The sequence below is a fragment of the Triticum aestivum genome, chromosome 2A (assembly GCF_018294505.1).
Source record: "Triticum aestivum cultivar Chinese Spring chromosome 2A, IWGSC CS RefSeq v2.1, whole genome shotgun sequence".
NCBI classification, from domain to species: domain Eukaryota; kingdom Viridiplantae; phylum Streptophyta; class Magnoliopsida; order Poales; family Poaceae; genus Triticum; species Triticum aestivum.
Genome location: NC_057797.1, coordinates 661,158,624 through 661,169,990, shown reverse-complemented (window position 1 = coordinate 661,169,990; position 11,367 = coordinate 661,158,624).

Sequence of the window (11,367 nt, the reverse complement as noted above, 5' to 3'; positions counted from 1 at the left end):
GTTGTGAACGTCCGGCCGTGCCTGTGTGCCGACCGGAGAGGTACAACAACGTCGGAGGAAGAGGATGCGAATGCAAAGTAAGGGAGAGAAAGGGCGGGTTGAAAAAAATGAGACCAAAAGGTGGTTTAGTGGGCCGAGGTGCCGGAGTCCTACGTGACTGATGTCCGGACTCCGACAAAGCCCCCAGCTTTGTCTCTGTTTTGCTGGAAAAAGTGCATTTTGACCGCTCGACGGGCAGATACAACCTATGTTGAATGGCACAACACGTTTGAACCGTGCAGTCCAGATGAACAGTTTATTGTCAGCGTTGGAGATGCACTAAATAATGAGATCCAAGCTAGCTAACATGATGGTCTGAAGGATTGGAGTAACCGAACAACATGACGCAGAGAGCAGGTCAAACTTGTGCGTACGCAATGTCCGTACGAATCATGTAGTAAATTGGTACCCTCTCTGCATTCAGATTGACATGTTGGTATTTTAATCGACTAGTAAATTGGCACCCTCTCTGCATTCAGATTGACATGTTGGTATTTTAATCGACTAGTTCAGATTGACATGTTGGTATTTTATGTAAAAATCATTCACACATAATATGCAAATAAGTCTAGTTCAACAATCACTACAAAAAAATATACTTTCGTGATGATACGTATTTGTCACAGTAGGTCGCGTTTTTTGTCATGCATGTAAATCCATAACAAATTTATGACAGAATCAAGATAGTCATACCTGTGCTGTCGTAGAAGTGTTCCATGACATTACCAAAATTATCATCACGGAAGTGTCTACTTCCATGACGATAAATCGTGCGTCATAGAAGTGTTTTCGTCAAGGGTGACCGACACGTGGCATCCATCGTAACGGAACGCTGTTAAGCTATCGGGTCCGGTTTTGGATCCGATAACCCGTTAACAGCCCTGACCAATGGGGATTTTCCACGTGTAAAATCATCATTGGCTGGAGGAAACACGTGTCAGCTCGCCGTTGGGACAGACGTCATCCACTCTGGACCCAAAGCGCCTATGATACGTCGACACGTGGCACGGCCCAACAGAGGTCCATTCCTGTGAAAAGGCTGGCCCGTTTGACTTGGTCAAAAGGTGGCGGGCCGGCCCACGGCAAGCCTGTTAACTGCCTGTTCGCATATAGCTCATTTACGGCCCGCTAACCCAGGGCCCGTTTACGACCTATCCGAATTAGGCCCAGTAGCGTCATGTGGGCTGTCCAATATAATTCTAGCCCGTTTTAACTTCCGGCCCATGTATGTCCCATGACGTCTTTTGGCCCATATGAGGCCCTTAGTAACCCTCGGCCCATTAACGACCCATGGTAAAACTGGCCCGTAATGAACAGTGTATCACTTTATACCCATTAACGACCCATTATTTCGTTGGGTCATTTCCAGCCCATGTTATCTTTCAGCATTCTTAGGGCCCATTTATTCTTGGGCTCATTTCCAGCATTCGTTTACTTTCGGCCCGTTACTGTCATTTTTAGCTTGTGGGCCAAATACAGCCCGTGGTTACAGTCGGCCCGTTTGTGGCCCGTTAATACGTTGGACCGTTTTCATAGCATCATCAAATATGGCCTATTAACGACGTCCCGTTATGGTTGGCCCATGAACGGACGATTTCAACTCTAGCCCATTTACGGCCATAATGTGGTATGTTATTGGCCCATGTTTGGCCAACCGATCATACGGCCCGTAGAAGGCCCATTGTGTCTACGCCCTGTAGAAGGCCCATTGTGTCTACGCCCCGTAGAAGGCCCATTGTGTCTACAGCCCTTAGAAGGCCTATTGTTTCTGTGGCCCGTAGGAGGCCTACAGTAAATATGTAGCCCATTGTTAATGTGGCCTAGTTTAAAAAAATAGATTATCCTGACCACTAGCAAACCGTGGAAAAAGAACTGCACTGACTACAAGAAAACAAATAAACAAGACAACGAAAATAAATAAGCAAGTAACTTACGCTGGGCTATCAGGCTATTACACATATTACATCCATTGGGCATCAAAGTTCACCATCAGTGCAAATATAGGGAACAAAGCGGCATATAAACGCCGCAGCAAAACAAGTCCAGAACTGAAACCACTTCAGAAGAGTTCAAGAAACAATATCCTGGGTACCCATAATGCTGGCAAGATGCTTAGCAAGCTTATTAACTTTCTCTTGTTTGGCGTTTAAATCCTCCAGCACTTGTTGTTGCACCAGAAAGTATGCATATAAATTCTGCAGGGACTTCCTCAGTCCTTCGGCTTCCTGTCGCATAACATCTGATCGATGTCTTTCAACTTGAAGTTGAGACTCAAGAAACTGAACTGATTTAGGCAGCGAGTACGAAGAGCTGGTGCCAGCAGCAGTAGCCAGTAACTCGAACACTACATCAAGACAGGACTTTGGGATTGTCTCAGTGTCTTCAATATAGTTTTTATCAGCTTTCTTGGAGAACAACAGGGATGCCTCACTATCTTGAACCTGATCTGCATTACTTCCTTTACCATTGCATAACGGGGTACTCTTCCCCAATATTTTATCTGCATTCTAAAGAAGAAACAAACAAACACACCACAGGTTTACAATGTAGTATATGAAACTCATTTTGGTAAACCAGTTCAGTAGTAAGGTGGACAGGATAACAACATGAAACAAACATATATCTATGTAGTATGGTCATTGTATGGTATATATCATTCTAGTTTATGTTGCCAAATCAAGATAGATACAGTTCGAATCATATCTATTTAAGACAAAGCAGCATAGACAGAATATAAGTATGGGAAACTACACAGCAATAACAACACTTGTAATGTGCATGGCATGAGAACATAACTGTTTATTCAATTGAAACTGAAATCAACATAGAGCAAGTTACAACAGCAAACACGTTAAAGAAACAGGTTTAAAACATACCTGTTGTGCCATTGGAGTTTCAATTGCATCCTTCAAATTTGAAATTAGTTGGTATGAGTAAATACAGTGATGCAAGAGCAAAGTAGTATGAACCATAGCTACGGAACCTGACCTGAGAACAATTCTTCTTTTGCTTTAAGCGTTGACTTGGGGTTCGGAGTGGTGGTCCTTGTGCTTTGGGCACTGCAGTTTCCTTACTAACTGCTCGTGTTTGGGTGCTCTGTGGTGGAGACGGTGATGTGTCAACGGAAACTGGGTTACTATCTGCTGGGGTTGGGGTTAGAAGGGGTGTAGCTGGTTCTCTGTCCAACTGGGTAGGGTTACAATCCGCGTGAGTCTGGGTTATGTGTGGTGGGGCTAGTTCTTGGGCAAGTACAACCGTGGTTCTATCTCCATCGACAGGTAGCACGATCTTTTCTGAAGACCGTGTTTTTACTCCCACAGATACTTCCATCACCCCCTCCAATTGAAATGGTTGATAAATAAAAAAAGTAATTGAATGTACGGACACTGTAAGATAGACAGGTGCAATGGATAGTAGGGAAGAAAACAGGACAATTGACATTTATGTTGTCTAACCAAATAGAATAGCAGGACATAATTTCAAATATATGATGGGTAATTAAATAGGATAGCATGACACAATTTCACATGTATGATGGCTAACTAAACATGATAGAATGACATACTTCAAAATATGATGACTATGTAAACAGGATGACATGATATAACTATACGATGTGTCTATTAAAGTGGTTGGCATGCCGTAAATCACAAACATGCCGTTGATGGAAACATGATGGCATGATATAATTCACGGATAGAATGACATAATTCAAAATATGATGACTATGTGAACAGGATGAGATGATATAACTATATTATGTCTTTAGAAAATGGGTTGGCATGCCATAATTCAGACAGATGCTGTCTATGTAAACATCATGGCATGATATAATTCAAATATATGATTTATATACTAAGGAAGTGAGCAGAGGGAAATCGCATATATGATGTGTCAACTAAGGAGAGGACATTCAACATCGTGTATATGATGTAAAAACTAAGCATTGCAATACAACATATGCCTGATATGAGTAATATAACCCTGCCAAGTTTGAGCATACACCTCAGGGGGATAATAGGACTGGTCATCTGCCTCTGAATCCTCCTCTGAATAGCTATCTGTAACCAGCAACATATCTGCTTCACCAGGTAGCATTGTCTGCTCTGAAGACCTTGTTTTCACTCCAGATTTCTCCATCACCAATTCAAATGGCTGATGCACAGGAAGAGCAGTTGAATATACAAAAATTGTCGACAAAAGCAATGAGAAATACAAAAAAAGGATGGCATGATATAATTCACTTATATGACTCTTGGCTAAACAGCATGGCATTGCAGAATTCACATATATAATGCCTTGCAACAAGATAACATTACATAATTCACATATATAATGTCTTGCAAAAAGATGGCATTGCATAATTCACATATATGATAATTAGACACTAAACAGGTGGCATTCACACAAATCATGTCTAAACTAAGCAAATGACATAGCAATGCAAGATACCATACGCACGATATGAGCAACATAACCCTGCCAAGTTAGAGCATGCACCTCGGGGGGGGGGGGATAGGACTGGTCATCTGTCTCTGAATCCTCCTCTGAGGAGCTATCCGTAACCAGCGAGATATGCGCTTCGTCAGATAGCATAGTCTGCTCTGAAGACCTTGTTTTCACTCCAGAATTTTCCATCACCGTGTCAAATGGCTGATGCACACGAAGAGTAGTTGAATGTACTAACATTGTTGACAAATGTAATACGTAACAAAAAAAGGATGGCCTGATATAATTCACATATAAGATGACTGGCTAAGCAGGATGGCATTGCAAAATTCACATATATGATGCCTGGCTAAACAAGATGGCATTGCATAATTCACATAAACGATGAATAAACTAAACAGATGGCATTCACACAAAGCATGTCTAAACTAAGCAGTTGACATATTTGATGTATAAAGTAAGCAATGCAAGGCACCATATGCATGATATAACCAACATCAGCATGCCAAGTTAGAGCGAAGACCTCATGGGGTAAATAGGAGTGGTCTTCTGCTTCTGAATCCCCCTCAGAACAGTTATCTTCCTCTTGATTACGATCCGAAAAGGGTTGGAGGGGGGCTGCCTTTGCGCCCACCATGGAGCGATGTCTGCATGAAATTTTATTTCCACGCAAGGCTTGTCGCTTTTGCTCTACATGTTCAGTTCCATTGTGTACAATAACTGACATGCATAGGAATAAAACATAGTGAGATTATGTAAGGAGTGCATGCACAAATCCAGAGTGATGGTAGCAAACTGTGGATAGACCCAAAACCAATGATAGCAGGTAGATAATAGCTTTAGTTAAAAATACAGATAATGGCTCCTTTAATGTTTGTTTGCACCCAACATGAAATTCATAGTAGACACCCGAGATTAACCAGATAATAGACAGATAGTACTGATTGCTGCCCCAATATGTACCCCACAACCATTTAAAAACTCAAGTTTCAGCATAAGTTTGGACCTGACTTGGAGTCTAATAGGTGAACACGACGATAAAGTAGCATGTCATCATATTAAGCGATGCATAACGTAAGCAGACACGGAAGAGTGCGACCTCTCTTGCGTGTAGTCCTCAAGGTCATCTGCTCAGTTGATGATGGTAATACAGTTGTCGTGGCTGCCGGCGGCGGGGAAGAAGATCTGAGGCGGGGAAGACAGTCTGGAGAGCGCATCCCTGCTGTGGTGAACCCTTCCGTCGTTGGAGCAGCTGAGCTGGGGTGGAACACAGCACCGCAGGAGCAGGACAAACCACACAAGGTTTTCTTTGACACATATCTGTAACAGAAGTAATTGTGTAAGGGCTTGTTTGAATTTGAGGATTCTAACAATGCAGGGATAGGAAATAGACAGGAATAGGATAGGAATGCACGTGCAAAACAAAGAATTTAAAAACACAGGATTTCTGCCAATCTGGGTGTTTGGTTCACAAGAATTGGAAGATCACAGGATGCAAAGAAGTATGGTGAGATTAAGTCAAACCACAAGAAGTGTACAACCTCTTTGGCGAAGCCATGTCGATCTCAGCGTGATTGGGTTGGCCGGTGAGGATGCTCCGGCTGACTTGGCTGTCGGAGGAGGGGAAGAAGATCTTAGGCGTCTGGAGATGGAGCCCGAGGTACTGCTCCGCTGTGATGGAGGGTTTCGTCGTTGGAGCAGCTCCGGTGAGTTGTACGACGCCGAGGCTGAAGCAGGACAAGAGAGACAACGTTAACCTGAGTGGAATTCTAATAGCATCTCCAATAGATGACGTAAAATACATAACCACAAAGTGCTAGATGTATACATCAGCCGCTCATCTCTGAACTTAACTGTCGAAACTGAATGTAACTGTCGAAACTGAACTTAACTGTCGAAACTGAATTTTGCTGACGAAACTGAATTTTACTGTCGAAACTGAACACACTAGAGGTGAGGCTACACGTTAGTTGACTGACTTTTTCATCTCTGGTCAGTCGATTTTGCAGCCGTTGGATACGAAATTAAGGGCATGCAGTTCATCTTCAACCTCCACCCCCCTGAGCCGCCAGCCACCACCGGCCAAACAGCTGCCCCGCCCGCCCCGAAAATACTCCCCACCGCTGGTCCGCCGCCACCCCGGCCATCCCTCTAGGCCCCCTCGTGCCGAGCTTTTTCTCCGGCGATCCCCACGCCACCGCCCCACCACCGTCGACGACCACCGCCCCCACCCTAAACCCTAAGATAGATAGTGGGGTACTTCTCTGGCGAGCCCCCCTCCCCGCTGCGGCTGGTTCTTCCTTAACTCCGGCGAGCCCTCCCACCCCCTGAAAATCGACTAACCCAAAAGTCGATTCAGTCGACTGAAGTGTAGCTAAATCGAAGCAGCATCGCAAGCAAGAGCAAGAGCGCGAGCAGCAGCGCGAGCAAGAGCAAGAGCAGACCAGGTAGGGAACCGAGAGCAAGAGCAGAGCAGCAGCGCGAGCGAGAGCTAAAGTAGCAGCAGCTCCTACTGATGTGGACATCTCCACTGAGGGAGCGACGCCGTGGAGGAAGTGGCCGGCGACGCCGCGGTGGATGGAGCCGCGCCGTGTCGACTCGGACCGAGCGTCGGCAGCACCGTGAGATCGAATCAAGAAGAAAATGTGGCGATTAGTGTACAACCTCTTTGGTGGCGCCGATTAGGCTGCAGCTTCATCCGAGGAAACGGTGATGCTGATGCTCTTCCGATGGTGTAGGTGAAGACGGTGGTGTGGGAATGGAGGTGGCGCGAAAGACAAGGGGAACGTCGGGGCAACTCCTTAGAGGTGGAGGACGGGACGGCTGAACTGGCGGGACGACCAGATCGACGACGGATCCTCATCCAGTATGGTGGATGAGGGACGTCGAGGTGTTGCTGTGGACGACGTTGTCAGGGAAGAGGCTCCGGCTGGGTGGCGGACGGAGGAGGGTGTGGGGCTTCACGGGTTTTCCCGGCCTCAGTGTACGAATGGGTGGGCGGATGGGATGGAAGTGGGGAACCATAGCTTAGGGACGCGCTTGTTCGAAATGTGGGGTAAGTTACGAAAGTACCCCCACCGATTTGAGGCGGTTCTTTCGGTTCAGGGGTATCACGTGCATTTCGCATGTCAGGATTTCACAGGAGGTGGGAGTTTTCGCGCGCGTTGTAATTTTGGAATAGAAAGGCGCGGGTTGAGATAGAGGGAGTTGTCGGAGCACAACGAGACAAAGATATATCTTAAATATTTCGGGCTAACAAGGCGCGGGTTGAAATTTCCGGACAAGCCTAACGTGTACTGTACCAAATCAATTCGCACTACAAATGTCATTCAAAACTTTGAATTCATGTTATGTTCAATTAAAATATTTCGCTACGTGTATAATGCATGCAACCTAGTACTCAAATGAACGTTTTAGTGCATTCCAAACGTATATACTACCGCGTCAATATGAACTAAATTTGAATTCGTTTCTCTATTTGAATAAGATCTACAATAATGATTGTTGTGAAGTCAAAGCGTTTGAATTCGTTTCTCTGTTTTAATAAGATCTACAATCGTCATTATTGTCAAGTTAAACCATCGTTTGTGTATTATCTTCACAGCACACCACATGATTAGTCTCGAGTTACATATGAACTATGTGTACTATATGAACTCGAACTCGATTTTTTGAATCCACTTTATGTTGATTTCAAATCATAGTACATTTCAAGCTCTAGCTAGATCTTCACAAACTAAACCATGTCTCATATGTATAATGTGTTTATCACATTATGTATGGTGCCCCGCCCCCTACGCCTACAAGTATTTAGATGTGAGTTGCAAACACCACACATTACCACAAATTCAAATAAAATGTGAGAATGTTCGATATATAGTATTGTTTAGATTGTTCGATATTTAGTTGTAAGCTGCAAACGCCACACATTATCACAAATTCAAATAAAATGTGAGATTGTTCGATGTATAGTATGGTTTAGATTGTTCGACATTTAGCTGTGAGTTGCAAACGCCATGCATTATCACATTATGGTATAACATGTGCAAAACCACAACACGCGTATCACCGCTATATTCATGCATGCATATGTTTAAAACACTATGATCTCCTATTCAAATATATGAATCCACTTTCATATCAAATTATGATCTTTGTTAGTCTCTTACACCCACACAATCCTCTAACCTTTGTAGCTACCACTAACTTTCTCTCGTGCATGCACACGCCCTCCTCGCCCTCCCCCTCCCTCAGCATTCTATCCATCGCGCACATTCATTTTTCTTCTTCTTTAGGTCGTTCTCCCACAGTCTCCACAACTCCTTTCCGACACACACCGATCGATAAACCTCTCCAGCGATGTCTGCCTACAACATACACACGCACCTTCAATCTCCTCCTTTATGTGTCCTTGCCTCGTGTCTCTCATACGGTCCCACTCACGTGTAAACTCTCGCCCCTCTTTTCATCGATCTCACAACCGCACACTCCTCCCCCTATCTAGCTAGTAGCTGGGCCTCTCGCACCACCTCCTAGCTCCATTCTCTCTGTCTATCCGTCTCGTCGGGCCTTATTTGCCTCTAACAAATGGACGTACACCGACCGATCTCCCGCTATACATATAGCTAGCTAGGTCCTTATAACTCGTTTTTCCCCACGCGTCGATCGATCTACCTCATTAGTTATGTCTCTCCCTTCCTCCGACAAACAACAATTGATCTACCGATCTAGTTAGGTTTGCTTACCAAACACATGGTTCCCCTTCATCATCCATGGATGTGTCCCGACAGATCTATCACGCACAGGCACACACAGAAACACATCCCCACTCTTATTGATAATATTGCAGTTCCACCCTCAGTTTGTCTAGTAGGCCTCTCCCACCATCTTCGAGAAGCAACTCCATCACCCATCCAGCACTCTACCCCTCTCCCTCCCTCTCTCTCTCCTCTCTCTCTGTCCCATCCTATTTCCCGTCCTTCAGTTATGTATGGATGTCGACCGATCTCCCTCAAGACATAGCTGGGTCTCTCCTTCTCAACACATATACGAGTCGTTCTACCTCTATAGTTAGGCCTCTGCCTACCCCTCCCCCACCCCCTCGCACACACACACACACACACCGATACATCGAGCGCTCTAGTCATGTCTCCCTGCCACACACAAACTTGACCTGTGCCCTCTGACGTTCCGGTAGCTAGGTCAGTCGCCCTATATCTTTGACTTGCACACACACACAATTTCGATGGCTCTCTTCATCGATCTCGCACCCACCCACTTGATCCTCTCTTCGACTCTATCGATATCTATGACCCCTCCCTCTCTTCTCGTGGATCGCCCGACCCTCTATATATGATATGGATAGGCCTCCATTTCACACACATTGCATGCAAAATTTTGTTTGAGATGTCATCGACACATATTCCCACAAATACATTCACGAAATCAACCTCCCCCCCCCAAAAAAACAAAAAACACTCACGAACGCACAAGCCATTTGTCTAGGTTTGTATCTCTCACACACACCCACGTAGGTGGGGGACGTGCACGAAGAGAAGAGGTGCACGCACGGCGCACGTACTCCCGTCTCTTTCCCAACCACACCCGCGCGGGTACACGGTGGAGCTCATTTCTGTACGAAAAGGCAGCCCACGTGGTAACTTGACACGTGTACTGGTTGTCCACTAGATGGAGGGAGGATCGTCTACCACGGGTGAACAAACAAATTGCGACTTGACGCGTTATGTTAAAAAAGAGGCAAACCATGTGGGGCCTACCTTAGAGGCAAGGCTCTATACACTGGAGTACTTTTGATGTGTCCCGTCAACTCGCAGAACGAGGAGAAGCTTGCTTAGTACGCCGTCTCCCCCGCCCACGGGCGCGGTGGCTCGCAGGATGAGGTGAAGCTTGCTTACTACGCCTTACGCCCGCTCCCTCGCCCACGCGCGGTGGCTCGCAGGACGAGGAGAAAATTTTACTAGTACTCCCTCCGTTTACTCCTCGTCCCTACTACCTTGGTTAGAGAGATTATCATATTGTTTGGAATATATGTCCTTTAGTAGATTTCAATATGAACTACTAGTACATACTCCAAACACTGATGTATATAGACGTATTTTAGAGTGTAGATTCACTCATTTTGCTCCGTATGTAGTCCATATTGAAACGGACGTAATAGTACGCACTCTCCCTCGCCCCTCGACCCTCGCCACGTGGTGGACGTGCAGCAATTCATTCGGTCTCATATAGCCAGAACGATATATACTGCAGTACCATTATTGCTCGACTTCCCGAAGAGGCGAAGAGCCAATCGCAAGGTTAATAGTTTGGAGATGCCAAGCGCAAGGTTTATAGGAGAACGAGTAGTAGGTGCCGCGTCATTTATAAATAAAGTTTTTTTTCTTCAGTGGCACGTACGCAATATAAATAGGTTCATATGGAGAGAAAAGGAAACCGCTCCACTATATACATAGGCAGGACGAGCCTACACGGTTGCTTGCTGGGGTTGCTCTCTTCAGTTTTCACACTCTCTCGCACAAAACCACTGTGGCCACATCTCTAACATCCCGGCGGATCACGTCCGCCGGGGGAAGGGGTGGATGCTTAGTGTAGATGCGGTCGCCGTCGCCGACGGCGAAAACCCACTGTCGGCACGTCCCGATCAGGGGTCCCCGCCATTCTCTCTCACAAAGCCGGTGAGGTTGCCTTCGTCCATTGCTCACTGCCGCGACGTGGGTAGTTGCCTCCTCCCGCCGCCCTCCTCTAGGTTGAGCTACGTCCCGACATCCCTCAGGTACAACTCCCTTTACAGCCGGCTTGCACCACTGCTCCAGCTGCCCACATCACTCCATGTGGATATTTCTCTACTTCTTTGCCCCG